Source organism: Chroicocephalus ridibundus, chromosome 19 (assembly GCF_963924245.1).
Source record: "Chroicocephalus ridibundus chromosome 19, bChrRid1.1, whole genome shotgun sequence".
NCBI classification, from domain to species: Eukaryota; Metazoa; Chordata; class Aves; order Charadriiformes; family Laridae; genus Chroicocephalus; species Chroicocephalus ridibundus.
In genome coordinates, this window is record NC_086302.1 from 3,401,442 (window position 1) to 3,420,063 (window position 18,622).

Sequence of the window (18,622 nt, forward strand, 5' to 3'; positions counted from 1 at the left end):
TGGGCAACCTGGGCCAGTGTCTCACCACCCTCAGTGTACAGAACTTCTTCCTCATGTCTGATCTGAACCTGCCCTGCTCTAGTTTAAACCATTGGCCCTCGTCCTGTCGCTGCGTGCCCTTGCAAACAGTCACTCCCCAGCTTTCTTGTAGGCCCCCTTCAGGTGCTGGAGGGGCTGGAAGGTCTCCCTGGAGCCTTCTCTTCTCCAGGATGAACCCCCCCAGCTCTCTCAGCCTGTCCCCACAGCAGAGGGGCTCCAGCCCTTTGATCATCTTCGTGGCCTCCTCTGGCCCCACTCCAACAGCTCCGTGTCCTTCTTGTGCTGAGGGCTCCAGAGCTGGACACAGGACTCCAGGTGGGGTCTCACCAGAGCGGAGCAGAGGGGCAGAATCACCTCCCTGGATCTGCTGGCCACGGTTCTTTTGATGCAGCCCATCTTTTACTTCTCCCCTCCTCTGCTCCTGACATCTGCCTCACGGCTAGGTTTAAGTTTAAAAGCAGTCCTTGTGCAAGCCACGCGCCATGGCCCCATCTTCCACTCGCACAACCTGCTCTCACCCTCACTCCTGGGATTTGGACAGGGAGGGACTGAAACCGTACCCTGGCACGGGGCTCTCCTCGGGAAGGCCAGGTGAGCTCTGCCTCGCCCTGCACAACGGCGTGGGGATTTCTTGAGGGAGGAAAGCTCGGTGTAGAGAACTGTCCCGGACAACTCGGGATACTGCTTTCAACATTTTCCCCTGTCTCAAGCTTGGCATCAGCAGGTGCTTCTAGATATTTCTGTCTTCTTGCTCTCCCATGTGCCGTTCATCTCCCAGGTGCATCCTCCACACACCACGCTCAGGTGCTGTTCTCATTGAATCTCTTGTTGTCCTATTCCCTAGCTCTCTGAGACCGGCTGCTAAGCAGAGGTTGATTTGAAATGCCCAGGAATGAGTGAAAAATTCAAGGTTCCTTGAGCATGAAACAGCATAGAAAAGCCAACTACAACACATTGCAAAAAAGTCATCATAGTTGGCAAATTAGGCCTGGTTTTTGAATGGCAGGGATTATCTATCGTTGCAACAGACTGGAGGGAACATCAAACCCATTGACCTAACGACCATCTTTAAGTGCAGCCTGTCTAAATCAATGAGACCTTTACAATTCCTGATGGGCAAGCCTCCGATTTTCTACTTTGCTTTCGAGATCAGCTCAGTTCAAACTCCTTAGCCATTTCCGTTCCTCCATGAGGGAGATGGTGGGACCCACTTTTGAGGGTAACACCTAAAGCGAGGAAATGCATGATGGTATTTTATTTCTCAGACACCCGAAGCAATGAAAATCATAGGATTTATTCCAGAATCACAATTCTTCTTGCATTACAGTGGAGCCACCCGTTTGTTTTCAAAACAGGGAGTAAAAGCAAGAAATGAGGCTGCTGTCACTGCTGTCCTCGCCCCGTGGCTCAGGTGCACATGGCAGGAACAGGCTCTTCCTGCTCAAATGAAGTAGCGGGACACAACGAGCTGGAGAAATCCAGCCAAAGGAACAGCTTTGCTTACTTCTGCTTTGGCTTCCTCCGCAAATGTTTTTTATCTCAGCACTGGTTGATGGGTTTCAGATTGAGGGAGCATTAGGAAACGAAGAGGGAGAAGGCTGTGACACATTGCGTGCGGTGCCAAGGAATGGCGGTGACGCACGGCAGCTGGCGGGGACCCTGGGCTGCCCCTCGCCGGTGCTGCTGTGCGGAGCCACCCTCCCAGCACCCTGCCGTCCCGGCCCTGGGGCTCTGCCGCCCCGGCTGTCCCAGCGTGCCCCCCGCTGCCCCGCTCACCACCTCCCAGCACCGGCTGCAGCTTCTCTGCTCTTGCCAAAAGCTGGGCACCATCACGTGGGGCTCCACACCTCCCTCAGAGGTGACAGTGGCTGAGGCCATGCCAAGAGGACAGCAGCAAGGTCCGCGGCATCTTCAGAAACCTCCCCCTTAAGGGCAGGGAAGCGGGGCGGCAGGAAAGCTGCCTGGACCTGGCAGCTGCTCAGCACAATGTGTTCCCAGGGCCGACAGCACGTTGTGGAGGACAGCATCGTTTGGAGCACAGCATCGTTTGGAGCACAGCGTCGTTTGGAGGCTCAGTGTCAGGCCAGGTCACGCAGGGCCAGCGGAGGGTGAGGTGTTACTGGACCAGGCTGCCATCCCAAGGGGAGCATCTCTTCTGCTGCGTCCTGTGAGCTACTCCCTGCAGTCTCTGCCAGGTGCTCTTGGAAACAAGGTCATGAGGTTTGACCAGCTTGAATTCATCTCCTAACCTCAGGAGAAAAGAGAAAAGGTCCTAATATGCTCGGAGCAGAGCTGAATCTGGTCTCTGGCTGACAAGTGGCTATGGACTATACACAAAAATGCTCTAAAGCTGACTGCACCAAATGTTTCTTCTCCACCTAACGCAGTTGTTTGGGATTCAGTTAGAAACAGAACTGCATCTTGTAGTTTTTAATAAAGCTCTTGGCGAACAGTTCAAACAATGGGGGGGGAAGCGGGAGAGAGAGGCTGAATTTATGGGAGCGAGAGGAGATCATTTGCTTTCTTAGGAATTGGAAAAGATTAATGGTGTGCAAAGGCTCTTGGATTCATTCTTCACATAGCAGAATGGTTAGGAGACTTACCGACTTGATGTTCTTCATTCTGCCTTCCCCAGGTGGCCTGGAGACTGTCTGGACTGTGGAGAAAAAGGAGCGGGGAGCCATCCTGTGTCAGCCCCCCGTGAGGAGGGCGGCTGTGGTACACTGGGGTCGGAGGAGCACCGAATCGCACAGAGGCTTGCTTTGCTGTGAAATTAAAAAGCTACTTCATATTTCTGTAAGTGCTGCTTGTGTGGGAAGGCGACGGCAACTGCGGAGCCGGTGGGAGCACAGGGCAACAAAGCAGGTTCGTCCTGCCAGCACGTGCCCGTTCCGGGAGCCCAGGCCGCTGATGGCACAAAACTGTTCCATAACAACAATCCGAACTTTGGGAAGGTCCCTCTCCTACCACCGGCATTTTGCAAACAACATGTTACATGCGCGGTGAAGCCCGAAGTAAGGAAAAACGGAAGGAAAAAGAAAGGAATTTCCCAAGTACCCCTGAACAGCCCAAAGCTCCTTTCCAATAGCCAAAACCCACCTGGCTGCACAGGGAGTGCGGTGGGGAGGGATGAAAAGCCACTGGATGCACATGGGGAACCACAGGACGTGACTTCAAGACAAGCCAGGGGCTGCGCTGGAGGGACAGTCTCCAGGAACGTAAACTGGCTCAGGCATTTCTTCCAGCCTTACCCATCTCATCATCCCACTGGACTCAGGGATGACAGACAGCCCTTTTCCCCAGAGGCTCATGCCAAACGCAGCCTTTATGCCCAACCCACGAGGCTGCGTGCAGCCCGGCACACTCGGCATCGGAGGTGGGATGCAGAGGTCACCCGGAGAGCATCAGCAAAAGAAGCCACTGACGGTGAGTCCCCTGCCTGAAGTAACAGTCATCTCCCCAAAACCAAAGTTACGCTGGAAACCAGATGAGAGGATGGGCAGAGAAACTCGCTTTCCGTTGTTGGGTCACCATCAGAGGAGCATCGAACAGATCTCCGAATTTCTCCGTGCTGCTGTAGCTGGGAGATTGCGAGCCAACAGCCCTGCTGCTTGGCTGGGTACAAGTGCAGCACTGAGTCCTTTCAGGATTTCATAGACAGCCACGGAACAGAGTCAGCTACGGAAAATTAAACTCCTGTGCTATTTGTGAATGTCTGCTGTGCTCCAGTTTGGGGGTAGAAGGCTGCAGTGGTGCTTAAAATACTGCATTTTGAGGCAGCAACAACTTCTCAGCAGGCCACGATCAGTCTTATTTTTCAAATAATATTAGGAAATATAATGTTTGCTCCGTCTGAGAATGAATGAGGAACTTGAGCAAAACAGCTAAACATAAAAGTTCCTGGACATCTGGAAAGGATTAGTCAGGAAGGTGCTTGGGACAAGGAGTTCAGGCAAGTTCAAGAGACACCTACTGTAGATTTGTTTCCACAGGAGGAGGGAGGAGGAGTGAAAGGGTTGAGGGGAAAAGCAGGAAGGGAGGATTGAAATAAAACCTACGCGGGACTGGCAGATAGGGCGAGTGATGAGAACAGCCTCCATTCTGCGGAAGCGCGGAGTGCAGGACGGCCTGGACGATCTGCTGGAATGGAAGGGGCTGGATGAAGCAACAGGGGATCAGCCACGGTGGCCGAGAGCCAGGCAAATAACTGCTCGTGCCCATCTTTGCCAGAGCCTGTGCTGAGCACGTCCGCGCCGCGGGAAAGCACCTCCCTGCTCCTCAGCCGGAGTGTCCCCACTCCACCCACAGCGATCAGCACGTTGCGCATCCCCTCCCTCTTGGAGCTCACCCACAACTCGACAGGGCAAATGCTGCGATAAAGTCAAGAGGAGCAGAGAAACACTGAAGCGTAGCCATCCAAGCGCCAGGAACGGAGCTACACGGCCAATTAATGTAGACGGGAGAATGTTTGTTTTATTTCTGAGCGCGTTAAGCACTCGCACAGCCTCTTGGGCCCCGCAAAATCACAAAGGAGTTCTGCTTCAGGCCAAGATGAAAATCTCAAAGAATAAGCACGAAAACCACCGGGGCTTGTGAAACCCATGCTTGGTTTATTAAATGACTCACGAAACTTTTTATCACATATTTCTGCCTCCGACTCACTTTACACTGAAATTCAGGTGCCAAATCCTTGGTCTTTTTCCTAACTATGGACCCTTGTAGTAAATTCGATTTTGAAATCTGTTTGAAATCCAGGAGCTTACGGTGAAGCAGAGCTTTTGGGTTTCTTCGAAAAGCCTGGGGTTACCCTCAGCGGGTCCTCCTTTCTGAAGCAGAGACACCGCGGCATCAGAAGCTAACTTTCACCCTACGTGAAAAAACAAACTAACCAGATAGAAGTCAGATGCTCCCTATAAATGTTCGTGGGTATTCAGATTTAGTAACTGATTTTAGTTTGTGCTTTCCCTGTAAGTGAAGAATAACTATTTTCAAATTAAGTTAGCAGGAGGCAAAGCTGAAAATCAAAGCATGAGCTTTGTGTTTCCTGAAAATTTTCCTTTAACAAGGTAGCTCCAGCTGCTAACTTCGTTTTATTGCATTCCTGAAAGACAGATCTCCGTGCAAGAATACTTCAAGAGCTCTGCTCCAAAAGTAAAGGCACTCAGATTTATTTTTATGGTGATATTTTACCAGTTCGCCTCAGAGCCCTTGGTACTGCCCTTACCCACTGGCCTTGCTCAGGTATCGCGCAGGCTGAGCCCCCGGCCCCGCATTCGGCCCCTCCTGGCCAGGGAAGAGGAGCTCCCCACTTGAGTGCCCCCCACTTGAGTGGTCCCAGGTTAATTGCTTAGAAACTGACCGCCCACCCCGGCCATTTTCATGATTGGAACCTTCGAACCCGCAGAGATGCCCCAGCGAATGCCAGCTGAGGGTCTCACACACATAAGGGACCGTGTTCTCATTAGCAGCTGAGGACCTTGGCAGCTGTCCTGAGCGGTAACGCCCGGATCCTGAAACGGAACAAACCCACAGTTGTATCCAATTAGAGCGCTCTGATGTGGAGGTTCAGTCCTGCCCTTCCAGAGCACTGCAGACAAACGCAGCTGATGACACGGCCCATCAGCCAGAAAGAGTACGGAGTAATTAATCACACCAAAACTTCAATGAGCACCTCCTTCACCCCACTTCAGTCAGGTCACGGCTACTTTTAATTCAGAAGGCACTCTCAGCACTTTTAGCAGGGCTGCTGTTGTCCCACAGACAGACATCAGAGGGCTAAACGTCGGGGAGGAGCAGGAGGGCCACCACCCAACTGTTCTGAAGACCTTCCAAAATTTAAATCTATTTATTCTTTATGCAGCTGTACTAAAGACAGACTGCCGGAGAAGCGGAGTGTTGAAGGGCTGTGTAGTGTGTGTGCATGTAAACACAATTCTACGTCCACGACCACCCCGATTTATTGGTTTATGATGATGATCCCTCGAGGCCTGAGCAAGGATGACACCCCAGGATTCACCCTGCCAGCACCCGCCTTCATGCCCTTCAAGCCACATGCGATGACCACGAGGCCGTACAGCCGCTCTCTGTTCGTTTCCCTGCTCTCCCTCAGCCCCCATCCCCAAACCAGAACTGCGCAGGTGACCCGCTGCGCTGACAGCCGTCGGCGCTGGCGGAGGTGGTGCACACTCGCCATTAGCCGTGTAGCTCGGCAGCACACCCCCAACACAGGCAACACCTCTGCGCTTCGGCCACGGTTCAAAACCATGTCAGAAATGAACAGGAGGCGGATGACAGAGACTGCTGTTACCTTTGCTCTTCACTGTACCACAATATTCAACCTCTGTTTGTCAGGGGGATTTCAGAGCCGCAGCCCCTGCAGACACCAGCTCCCGGCTCAGCGACAGCCAGGAGGGCGTCTACACAAAGGTACTGCGGTCTGTGCCACCCCACAGCACACACTCGCCCTTTCCTTAAAATCAGAAGCCACCCAAGCCCCTAGGGAAGATGCACGGGCTGAACACGAGCAGCAGGAGATGGCTAATGAAATTCACCTACGCTGCTTCACTGACTGGAACCTGAACGCAGGAGGGGAATTTCTAGAGCTGGGAGGAGTTTGTGGATGGAATCAAAGCTCTGGAAAAGGAAACTAGATGAGATTGCTCACTCCGCTGCGGGCAGGAAAATAAATGCCTTATGCTGAACTGATGCTGTGATGCAACCCAGGGCATCAGCAGCACACTGACAAAATGAGTCAGGGACAGGTCACGGGGAGACAGAGCCACTCAAGGATGGGAAGTGCTTTGCATGCGGAAGTGTCTGCACGGGGACTGCTGTACAGCCCTTTGCTAAAGCAACTGCATTCTTGGATGATGTGCCAAACCGGCATCTTCACTGCATCATCTGCTTTATCTTAAGCTGAAGCAGCAGGAGGAGGACTCCGTTCCCCACCGCCCTGGGAAGGAGGAGGCCCAGTGAAAGGCTCGGACCAGCCGCACTGTGACCCACAGCATGCGGTTTCGCTGCAGCCTCGCACAGGGTCTGCAGGGGACACATGGAGCAGAGGCCACTTGTCCAGACACGAGGACAGGGTCAGCACCAGCAAGCACGCCAGGGTCCCCCGGCAACATGGGGCACGCAGGCATGAAAAGTAACTACCGTCAGCAGCGGAGGAGGACCACCGAGCCGCTGAGCCCCCAGCAGCCCCCAGGCCCCTGCCCCATTGGTGCTGGGAGCAGAACCTGCGTGACTTCCCCAGGCTTCACGCCCGGCCCTTGGCAAACGCCCAGTTCACCAGCTGTGACACACAGATGCCAGAGCAATGCCGGGAGGGTGACTTTTTGGGTTTTTCGTTGCCATCCAAACTGTATGTAAAGCACCATCCGGTGAAGAGCTGCCAGCGGTCAGGGGGCACCGGCAGCCCCCGGACCCGCACCCCCGGCAGGCTCCCGCGCCCATCGCCGCTCTCCGCAGGTCGAGCAGTGCCCTCGGGTGGTGAAACGCACAGCCCGGGTCGGAGACCCGCTGCGCCGCAAAAACAGCCAGCACAAGCACATCTGCAACCTGCCCAAGCACGATTCTGTATTCGGCCTTCCCTGAGAAGCTACAGTTCTTACCAAATATGTTATCAAGAGACAGGCCGCCTTACGGGAACCTCACAGAGGATCAGTGTAGTGGCCAACAAAAGATGTCCCTAGAACTGTCAGCAGCTGCTCCTGACGCAGAACATGAAGTTTTAAGCCTGTGGTTTAAACGTGCCCTAGCAGAGATATCAGAGGGGCATACTCGAACACATTTGAGTGTGTCAGAACTCAGGTGTCTGTGCACCTCCATAATTACATTTTCAAGACAAATTTGCTCCTTCCTCTTTAATGTACAGGTGGGGTGAAAGCAAACACACTGCTCAGAGGCAGCACGAGGTGCAAACTGTTTTTAAGCCTTGGTTTGACATCTTTTATTTATTTCTAAAGACAGTACCTAAACATCTTTCTTACACGGTATCAGCCTGCTGGACCTTACGTTACACTCACTCGCAGAGCATTTCAAGTTGGTAAGTCTCAACAGTTTTTTCTGTATACAAAATATCCATGGCAGGCCAAAGAAAGCAGGACTTCTGTAGCCGAAGGTGACTCCCTTCCATCTTCACGGCTTGTTCAGCTCAGCCTCTTCGTCAGACACCACGTTCATTTCCACTTGACAATGGAACAGTCCAAGCATTGCCTGCTGAGACCAAGGACCCAGCTCCTCCAGCTTCCAAAAAGCACCAGTAAAGCTTCCTCAGACCATCATCCCCGTTGTGGTCGTCTCAGCACACACCAGGCTCTCGTAGAGGCTGGTCACCCCCAGTCCCTCCTGTTCTCCAGCTGGTGAGCAGCACAGCTCTCGCTGGTTGTCCACAAGCGGAGAGATCTTAGGAAGCGTTATCTGAGTTGGAAGCAAAAAAACCCAACCCCATGAGCTTAAGGCACTTTATTGGTATTCTGTACCCACATAAACTTAGCTTGTTTCTAAAAGCAATAAAGAAAAAAGTAAAGTCAACTTTGTAGACCAAGTGGAACGGATCACTGAGCCCCTCGCTGCACTACGAGAGAAGATGTCGCTTCCAGCTGTGCCCGGGGCGTGACAGCCAGTATTTACGACTGAAGTCGCTCAGGAGATCCAGAGCAGGCCGCAAAGATCACCTGCAACCTGAGCGAGATCACCCCCCGAACCGACAGCGACCCAGCAAGCAGCACCGGGCCTAGGCGAGAGCCAGACCCTCAGCCTCCAGGGCCGCGACATCAGCTCCGCGGCGGCCCGCTGCCCCACGCTGGCCCGGCCCAGACAACAGCCCCGGCGCCGCCATGGCGACCCGCCGGCCCGGAAGCGCTCCCCGGCCCGTGGTGTCATTGCGCCGCGCCGGGCCCCGATTGGCTGGGCAGCGGCCGCGGGGGCGGGACCTGAAAGCTACAACTCCCGGCGTGCTCCGCGCGGCCAGCGCGCTGATTGGCTGAGGAGGCTCTCTTAAACGGGCGCGCGGCCTGTGAGGAGGACTGAACATGGCGGTGGTCTGCGAGCCCTGGCGCGGCCCAGGACCGGGTCTGCGGGGGCCTGTGAGTCCTGGCAGGAGCGGGGCCTGCGACACCGGGGCGGGGAGTGGGACCGCGGGGGTCTGTGAGCCCTGGCGGGAGCAGAGGCGCGGGGCTGCGGGGGCCTGCGAGCCCTCGTGGGGCAGAGAGCTCCTGGGGAGCCGTGAGCATCCTAGGCCGGGGCTGGGTGGGGGGCAGGAGAACGGGGCTGTGGGTTGCCGGGGATGGGGCAGGCCCGGGGTTTGTGAGCCGTAGGGGGACCGGAGCTGCTGGGGATGCCGTTACGGTTCTATTTAGCCGTCTCTATCTCAGCCCGCGGTTTTGCTTTCCTTAACCGTTCTCTTCCCTCTCCCAGCCCCGTCCTTCGGGGGCCATCCGGCGGGCGCTGTTGGCCATGACACTTCCTACCTCCTTGCCTGCCCGAGCCGCCGGCAGCGGCCACGTCCAAGCGGCGGCTCGGGGAGCGCCAGCGCTGCCCTGCGCAGGGACCCTGCCCGCGGGTCGCTCCATCCCCTCCCCGGTGAGTCTGTTACTGCGGCGCTCGCCCGCCCCGAGCCCCCTGCTCCGGTGCTGGCCGTGTCCCTCGGCTCTGCCACGGGCTGAGGAGCTCGGGCCTTGGCCGGCTGCGGCGCAGGAGCGGCGGGGGGGGGGTGGGCAATGGCGGGGGGGGGTGGGCAATGGGGGGGGGGGGGGGCTATGAAGCCCCGTGTTTTAGTCTGTCCACTGGGTTTTCTTATTTCGGTTGCATCACCCACTGCCCGTTTTATTTCTCCCACTTTAGAGACATGTAATGCAAGAACAGGCAGCCCCGGAGGTCCCTCTCTGAGGAAACAATCTCTGGAGACATGCCAGGGGGTCCTGCGCTGGTGAGAGCAGGGACGCTGCTGCTGCTGAGCTTGTAACAGCGATTAATGGAGCCACGTTGGACCAGGAGAGACGCACAGCCAGCAGTGTGAGGCTCTGCCGTACCCTGCGTATTCCCAGGCCTCTGCCTCAGTAAGGTTTGATGACCCAAACTGGAGAGGAAAAAGGGATGGGAGTGACAAGAGGCCGGTTTTGGCTGTGCTGCTGCCTCCATGGCAACCCACTGGTATGGAAACATTCCCTGGCCCATGACATCATTGCACCGGGCAGCAGTGGCCCCAGTTGTGGCGTATAAGAGTCTCTCAGAGCATTGATTGAGTACTGATTAATTTCTCTCTCTTTCTAGGTTCATCTTGCACAAGCTTGCAGCGGTGCAAGAGCCTGTTGGATGAGACTCAATGAATGTAATCTCTCTGTAAATATAGACTGTCACACTTGGGACTGCTGCCTTTTGTTCTTGGTCTGATTTGTGTCTTCCTTCTGTTAATTTGCAGAATGGAAATTAAGAACTAATTTTTCTACCTATAATATGCAATGGGATTAGACTAGATTGCATTTTTGAGGAAAACAATAAAAAAATAACTATTCTGTCATTCTTAGAAGAGGCTGTGTATGTCACTGGCCAGAGTAGTTCAGCCTACAGAAGAGACTGATATTGGCTTGTGTCACCTGAGCTGCTGCTAGGTCTGACGTGGGCATGGCTTTGGGGACTGTCCTCTGAACAGAGCCAGCCTTGAGGGGAAAGGCCAGAGGTCATTGAGGTGCCTTCTCAGAATCTCACTTCTGTATCGTTCCTCTCGAGAACTGAGCAACATGACCTCCAAAGGTCTGTGTTTTGTGTTGATAGGTGAGGCTCTGCAGAAGGAATTAAGGCCCCCATGTTTTGCAGCTGGTTCCATGAGAAAAAGTGGTTTTTCTGGCTGTGATTTCAGTCATGATGCAAACTGCCCAGGGCTGAGAGCTGTGGCTTTCTTGTAGGAAGGGAGGTTTGGGGAGTAATGGCCATGACTTGCTGAAAACTCACAAAGCTCCTGACCTGAAACAGAGCTCTTTCAAAAGAAGACTCCCTTGGATCAGAGCAAGCTGCAGAAGGGAGAGCTAGTGGTACTTTCAGCAACACAGACCCAGCAGGGAGTGTTTGTGCTTCATCAGGGCTTTTATAGTGCTGGATAACTACAGTCGTGCAGGGAAAAGGCAGTCCTGCCTCCCCCAGCAGGCTGGCACAGAGCTCAGCCAAAGCTCCAGACGAGGAGTTCCTGCTCGCACCAAGTGGGTGCAGCAGTACGCTGTGTGCTGAGACGATGCTCGGGAGCCTCTGTGCTGGTGCTACAGCTTTGCTCTGGGGGTGAGAACTCCAAAGTTCATCCCAAATTCATAATGGAAATGTGAAACTATTAATCTAGAGATACAATGAGTAGAATAGGTACCACCAGTGAGGTCCCTTTCCCCAGGATGTGCTGACATGGAGCTCCCACAAAGGGATGGTGTTAGATAACAATCCTAATGGGTGGCTCTTCCAGGCAATTTGATAGATGTGCGCTATCAAGCATTGTCAGAAATAGCTCTGTATACAAAGCAAGCGTTTATCATCACAGACACCTTGCAGGTGGTCACTAATTCGATGACATTGTAAGAAAGAAATAGATAACAATTTCCTGCTTGCTGATAGAAGGGATGATTGTTTAGAACAAATTACACCTGTCTGTAGGCAATTTTTTCATGCAGGAGTTTTTGATTTGAAGGTGCAGGATGGCACATCCAACTCCTCCAGCTGACCTGTGTAATTCCACCAGAAATCCATGTTTCCTGGGTCAGCTGAAAGCATAAGAAGGGGAAATGATTTTTAGCATCACTGAAAGAGGTATGGAGGAGTTGGTAAGTCATTTGTCTTCTCTAGATTAGTGATTGAGAGAACTGCAGATTCAAAGGTGAAATGCGTGTCTGGAAACCTGACGTTTTGGTGGGTTTAGTTGAACAGGCTGCATCTCCAAATCTAATGTTCAATTGCAGTGCCTGCGGCTGGCAGTAAAGATATTCTGCACACCAAAAATTGATCTATTTGTGGAATTTGAGTCACTTTTGAAAACACAAGTAAGGCTCAGGGGTCAGGGGAATAACAAGAAAAAGGTATTTTCAAAAAAAAGACATTCCTTGCTTAGTCGATAGGACGAATTGTCGTAGTCACTGTGCACAAACTGAGTTTGCAATATGAGTTCCCCCATCTCAGTGAATTGAGAGGGCCGTTGAGAGCCGCAGCCAGCCGTGCCGAGGGCTGCTGGCAGCACAGCCATGGGGTGGCCCGGCCGGTGGATGGGGTTTTTTGGTGCGGGGTGAGGACTCCCATCGCATGCAGAGAAGTGGTGCCTGCGCTGAAGAACTGCGAGTCCACCTGTGGAAAGAGAAGGAATGGATCGAGCATAGGTGAGCACAGGGATTCAGCTGCCTCCTGTGGCTCATCAAACCCCTCTCTCTGGGGTTGCTGATGGAACGAATGCTCTGAGACCAGAGTTGCAAGGCTTGAATTACCCCTCACTAGCTGGGGACGCAGCCTGCCAACGCTGCGTAAGCTTCTTTAACTTTGCTTCTTTCCTCCTCCTTTCTTTGTGGGCTTCTTACCAGTGGGGTTGTTTGTTTGGTGTTTTTTTGTTTGGTTGTTTTTTTGCTAACTGATGAAGGTTTAACATTTAATTAACCTGACTGACATCATTTAGCAGTTGGGCACTCAGTGAGGTATAATGTATTAATTAGATGATGTGAATGGTTGTGGTTTTCCAGGCTGGTGTCTGGCCGCAGGGAGGCTGTGCTGTGCAGAGTTTGGTGATGTCTGCAGTGTTTTGGGCAGCTGGACTCTGCCTGTCACCGTCCGCCGCGACGCTGTGTCCCTGGCAGGACCTCACAGCCTTCCAGCTGATCCCGTGTCATGTGTCACTGCATGTGATGGGGATTCCAGGAAACAAATCATACGCTGTTGTTTGCCATGCATTTAGCTGCAGCTTGTGATTGATTGTGCTGCAGGACCCTGGGTGAATCCTGGAGGTGTGCGGTGGGAGAAGAGCCGTGCTGCAGTGCGTGCTTGTCTTCCCATGTGCAGATGTGCTCCGAGGTGGGACAGGGGGATTCTTGCCAGTCCCCACTGGCTCAGCAGGGAGGGGAATGCTGGCTGGCAAAACTCATCCTTGGGGAACCTGTGTCAGGAGCCAGAGGGGCTGCACCTTAACTTCTGGGTAGGAAACTTGTTGATGATGCAGACGAGTTGCTGGGAAGCTGCGCTGCTCTGTGGTGAGGTCCCTGGGAGAAGGGGTTGTCCGGTGTGCAGTGCCTGCTGTTCCCTGGTCCATCGCTGCTTCTCCTGGTGCTGGGTCACAGCCCATCCCTCCGGATCCTGCAGCAGCCGACTGGCAAAACAAGGAGAGCTTTGCCTTCCTGGTGGCAGGGCCAGCACCACTCTCCGCTGCCTGGCTCTGGGGGTCTGATGCCTCTGAGGACAGAGGGAGAAGGCGATTGCCCAAACAGCCCAGCCCTCTGGGAAGGGACCTGTGAGTCCAGTTCCCCCCATCCACGGTGCTGTCCCTACGGGGGGTGGAAATCTGGGTGTGCCGAGCACCCTCCAGCAAGACGAGCCTTTTCCTGGGTTGTCCATCGAGTGTTTCCTTCTGTGAGAGGCGCCCACGAGGCAGGCTGGGTCTCGGCTGAAAGCCTGTGCCTGTCAGGAGACCAAAATAAGTATATCCAATTTATTCATAGATGGGAGCTTGCTTAAAGGCAGGATTTCTTTCACAGCTGTGCTGCAAATCAGATCCGTGTTGTCCAGTGAATCTCATTTAGAGCAAGATAATATGAAAACTGATGTGGCTGGACCCGGCTGTGGAATTGCAGGGTGCCGCTGCTCAGCTGTCACATCGGAGCTGGAGAAAGCATAAATGTTCTCTTAAAATACAGAGGTGGGAAACGGAGCTTACAGGGTGCAGACTTCAGAGCAATTTCATCCTTAGCTCTGATGGGAGCTGGGATGAAATTCTCTATTTATCTCAGAAAATTAGTGCCCATAAGCCCCAGAGCTTTACCCTCCTCTTGCCCAGAAGCATTATTACACTGAAAAATGGGATTAGACAGAATCACTAATTTTAACATCGCACGCAGAGATCAAAATCCCAGGCACCCTCCCTGTTTCTCCAGGGAAAGATTTAGGGCTTGCTACGATGTAATTAATCTAATTTCCCATAATGGGGATGAGGCAGTTAATAGGAAAGTCGTGGCCATCCCTAAGCCTGGCCGTGCTGAGGAGTGTGGCCAGGGCAGTGCCCATGCCCCTGGTGCCAGGAGCTGCCTCCGAAGGGACCGGGGAAGGTCCCTGTGGAGCTGTGCTCGCTGCGTTGCTGTGGGCGCAGTTACACCCCTGCACGTCTGCAGAAGAGGGGGGGGGGTGCAGGTGGTTTATGGCGCGGAGGCATGCAGGCTCTGCTCCCAGCACCTCCGGAGCAGCAGCCATCGCTGCCCAAGTGCTCCCCTAGAGAGCACCTGGAACTGCAGTCGTGATTATTCTCATTAAGAGAAAATATGTTCTCACAGTCCCATGCTCTAATGGTGTCTGTCGTCTTCTGTTCCGCTGGTGTAGTGCGGCCCTGCAGCCACTGCCTGAGAGCAGCTTTCACGGGAAAAATCAATAGTTACTAGTTATGGGTCAATCTTCCTTATACAGGACAAACTGTGCCCATTTTGTGCAGTTCAGGGCTATGCAGAGCAGGGAAGCCAACGCGTTTTGTACACAATTTGAAACTAATTCATTTGCAGTGAGGTAGTAACTGAAGATGTTAATAAGATCTGGGCTGGTGGTGTGATCCCGAGTGGGGCCGGGACCCTGCACCACTCCTGGATCGAGAGGATGAGGGGGCAGGGGGGGAAGTGACCATCGATCCTTAGCGTCAAAACATAAAGCCAGCGGAAAAGAGCAATTCATCCTTGTTCTGCATTGCTTATAAAAATAGTGCTGGGGTGTTAAGCACCAATTTCAGCTTCTCCCAACCAACTCTGCAGATTCCGGGCAGCATCTGGCAGCGCGGCACCTCGAGGGCTTCCAGAGGAGCCAGTGCCTCCCCAGGATCTGGTGGTCCAGGGGGAGGCCGGGCAGGACCATGCTGGTGGGAGGGTGAAAGGCAGGACTGGTGACAGCAGAGCCCACCTGCCCCTCTGTGCGTTCGCTCTTAACGGCAATTAAATAAATCCAACTTGGAGATTGTTTCTTTGGTTTCCTTTAGCCTGTTGCGCTCTCTTTCCAAACCTTCCCCTTCTGCAAAGGGCCTCGGTTCACCTTCATGAAGAACACTAATTGCAGAGTAATTTGGTGTGATGAGCATCTGCAAGCGATGCCTTCTGTGAGCAGTAAGTGGATTTTTTTTCCATTGCCGCAGCGTGCGTTAGCGATGGAGGTGTATCTCGCTCAGTTCAGCCATCCCCAGTGGGCAAACCAGGGGGGGAGAGCTGGCTCTGGCGGCCCTGTTTGTGCCCGTCCCTGATGTCGGGGGGCTTTGGCTCATCCACACGAACAGCAAAGGACGGATCTGTCTCCCCCTGGCCATTGTGCAGGGAGAGGGGCATGAGGAGGGCTCTGCTTTGGAGGGGACGCTGGTTCCCCCATCCGGGGGTGACCTTGTTGCCTGGGAGCCCGGGAAGCTGGATCCTGATGGCACTTGATTGATGGGATCTGAGGAGTCGTTCTCCCTCAATGTCAGTCAGCCCGCCTCTGCTGACTGCAAATGAAGGCAGGAGAAATTGGGCAGTAATCAATGCCAGATGGAAAGTGCGATTGAAAACGCTTCTGTCTGGAGCGTGTGGCCCGGGAGGGGAGTGTGGCCAGGCTGGGGACCAGCGCTCGGCTCGTGCGCGCTCGCAGACGCTCCTGCCCTCTCTTTCTGCCTTTCAATTATTGCACACAAAGATGACGGGAGATGCAGCTCCATAGGAATCACCCGGACAAGGAAACTGCTTGCCAAGAGCTGCCAGCTCTGAGTCCTGCCAGCCCTGACCAGCTCTGGCAGATAAAAGGGCTGCTGTTATCCCGCCAGACGGAGAGGGGCAGGGACCTGAAAAGCAATAGCTTTGTGCTTCACAGCAGGCGGCACAGGGCGACATCGCCCCAGCAGCGGTGAGGGCAGTGGCGGCCGCGCGGGGGGCAGAGTTCTGCGGGCAGAGCACGGCATCCCCTGCAAGGACGTCCCGTGCCTGGGCCAGGACAAAGCAGACATGAGGCTCCACCCGCTCACTATAAATAAAAGCCCTTGCAAGAGAGAACCAATTTCCCTTTCCCTCTGGGACAGTGCCGGCCGATAGTAATCCCATTATTTTTGGCAAATAACGCCTTTGGCGGTTTTTCACTTGTTTGAGGAACCAGGCGTCTTGCTGCGAATGCTTTACAGGTTCATTTCTCATCAAATATCCAGCTCACCTAGAAATGAGGAGGGCAAAGGGAGGAGGGAGGGAACTTCGGAGACAAAGTTTGATGCTAATTGCCTGAGTTAATTGCCGATTGTTTGGAGTGGGCTCGTTGGAGTCCGTGGCTCACTCCATGTAATAACATCTCCCTCCTCAGACACCTTACCCATCTGGCACTCGCCATCTGTTCCCCGCAACACTTATCTGCGCTTTGCTGGAGGAAGTTTCTCGGAGCAGAGCCGGCTCCCGGTCAGGGGAGGCGAGCCGGGGCCGCGGGCAGGAGCGCGGCGGCAGCACGGCACAGGGCTTTCGGAGGCTGGGGGCTCGCCATGGCCCCTCGCCTGCTCCAGAGGAGACGTGCCGGGCTGGGGGCTGCCGGCTCCAGTGGGACCCAGCAGCTCCGAGATGAATCCCATCACTCCCCGATCTGGTGCTGGGTCAGGACTCATTAACTAATGGATCCAGGCAGGGACTTGCAGGCGACAAGGAAGGTCTCTGCCAAGCTTTCCTTCGCTCTCTGCATCTGCTAATGATCAGGCTTTGCCTGTTCACCCCTTTTTCTGGCTAAACCGTCAGACCGTTTCTGCTCTTTGTTTCTATTGTGCTTAAAAACAATAATTTGCTCTTGGTTAGAAGTAGAAATACCGTTTTAAATACGGAGCCACCGTGTTGCTTTTCCTTCTTCCCTAGATCTCCCTGCACCGGCGATATCCGTGTCCTTTTTGGAGGCTGAAATTATTTGCTACGGTCATAATTGCCTTTCGGCTCCGAGGGTCGCTGGTGGATCTTTCTCTGCGGGTATTCAACGGCAGCGCTCTTCTGGCCACACCTGCGGTACCAGCAGCGTCGCGGGGTATTTCCTTTCCTGGCAGAGTGGCTCGAATCGATTCTGGGGTAATTCTGCGAGGCTGGCGGGGGGAGAGCACCCCCCGGCACAAAGGGGGAGCGTGGGGGGACCCTCTCCTCGTCCCACCCCCCTGCTCTGGGTAAAGGCAAGAGGGAGCCGTCACATCCCAGAGATACCTTTAATCAGCCCGTGCAGTAAAAGGGAGTCAGCCGCGTTAAAAGGGAATCGTAAAGCAGCTTTGGAGACCGCAGGACCACAGGGCCGCGCAGAATTTGCTGTGTTTGCTCAGAGCCTGGCCATTTTATGGTGCCATAAACCTCCCGGCACGTGGGCTGAGGAGCGTAAATCCTGCACTTGCTCTTCTACATGCCGGCTAAGGACGGGCGCAGAACGAGAGGCACTGACACGGGGACCGGGGTGCCACGTTGCTGTGTCCTTGGTCTGGCACAGCGAGCCCCAGGAGATTTATTTTTTGCTGAGTAGACAACTCTGCACTCCCGGGACACGGCAGATGTTGCAGCTTCACCATCTCCGCTCATTGTAATGCAACTTCTGAGCTTCGCAGGCTTCAGCGATTTTCCTCCTTGTCACCAGGCGCTGGATCATGTCACCTCCTCGTCCCGCGCTCGGTTCTGGCCCAACGCAGGCGTCGTGGCTCCTCATTGCCCTGATGTTGGAGCCTCTGCTTACAGAGAGGTTCCTTCTAAACCTGGGGTTTGCCAGAGCAGTTGTCCTGGGAGAGCCGCTGCTGCAATGGGCTCTGCCAGTGGGTTCATCCCCTGGGACCCGGCATCCCCGACCCAGCTGAGGGCACAGGGAGGCTCCATCGGTCTCCATCGCTCCCAGCTCGGTCTCGCCAGTGCTGGGGGACAGGAGGACGTGCCTGTCCTAGCACATCGCCTCGGCCTCCCTGTGCCCATGGGGGCTGCAGACACCCCCTGCGCTCCCGGCCCTGGGAGTGGAGAGAGGGATCCTGGGCAGGAGAAGGGATTTTATACTTCTGCTCTTCCATCTGTCGCCTCCCCGAGGTTCCCAGAGCGAGCCCTGCTCCTGTGCAGGGACAGAGTGGCATCGTCCACCTGCCCCGTCCTGTCCCGTCCCATGGTTTAGGAGAGGCCGTGGCACGGTGGGGACCCGGGTGACAAATCTGCGGTAACGTTGCTGTGGGGAGCCTGCACAGGCAGTAATGGAGCTGTAATGAATTAAGTGCTGTTAAAATTGATGCAGGGCTGCTGTAATGAATGCGCGCGTGTTGTGAGGATTAGGACACGGGGGTGATGAATATTGTCTATCAGCTGTGATAAAAAGCCTATCATCCCAATACATATTTTCAAAAACTAATTTAATGCTGAAAGAGATTATTAAAAATGAGGAGAGG

At 54.3% G+C, this 18,622-nt stretch overlaps 1 long non-coding RNA gene across 1 annotated transcript; it reads left to right on the forward strand.

Annotated features, from left to right (window-relative positions):
- Positions 1–9,012: 9,012 nt before the first annotated feature.
- LOC134525366 (uncharacterized) lies at positions 9,013–12,965 on the forward strand. The gene is made up of 4 exons (XR_010073756.1): positions 9,013–9,128; positions 9,460–9,624; positions 9,886–10,194; positions 10,315–12,965. It is a non-coding gene; the product is annotated as an uncharacterized LOC134525366 (long non-coding RNA).
- Positions 12,966–18,622: the final 5,657 nt, after the last annotated feature.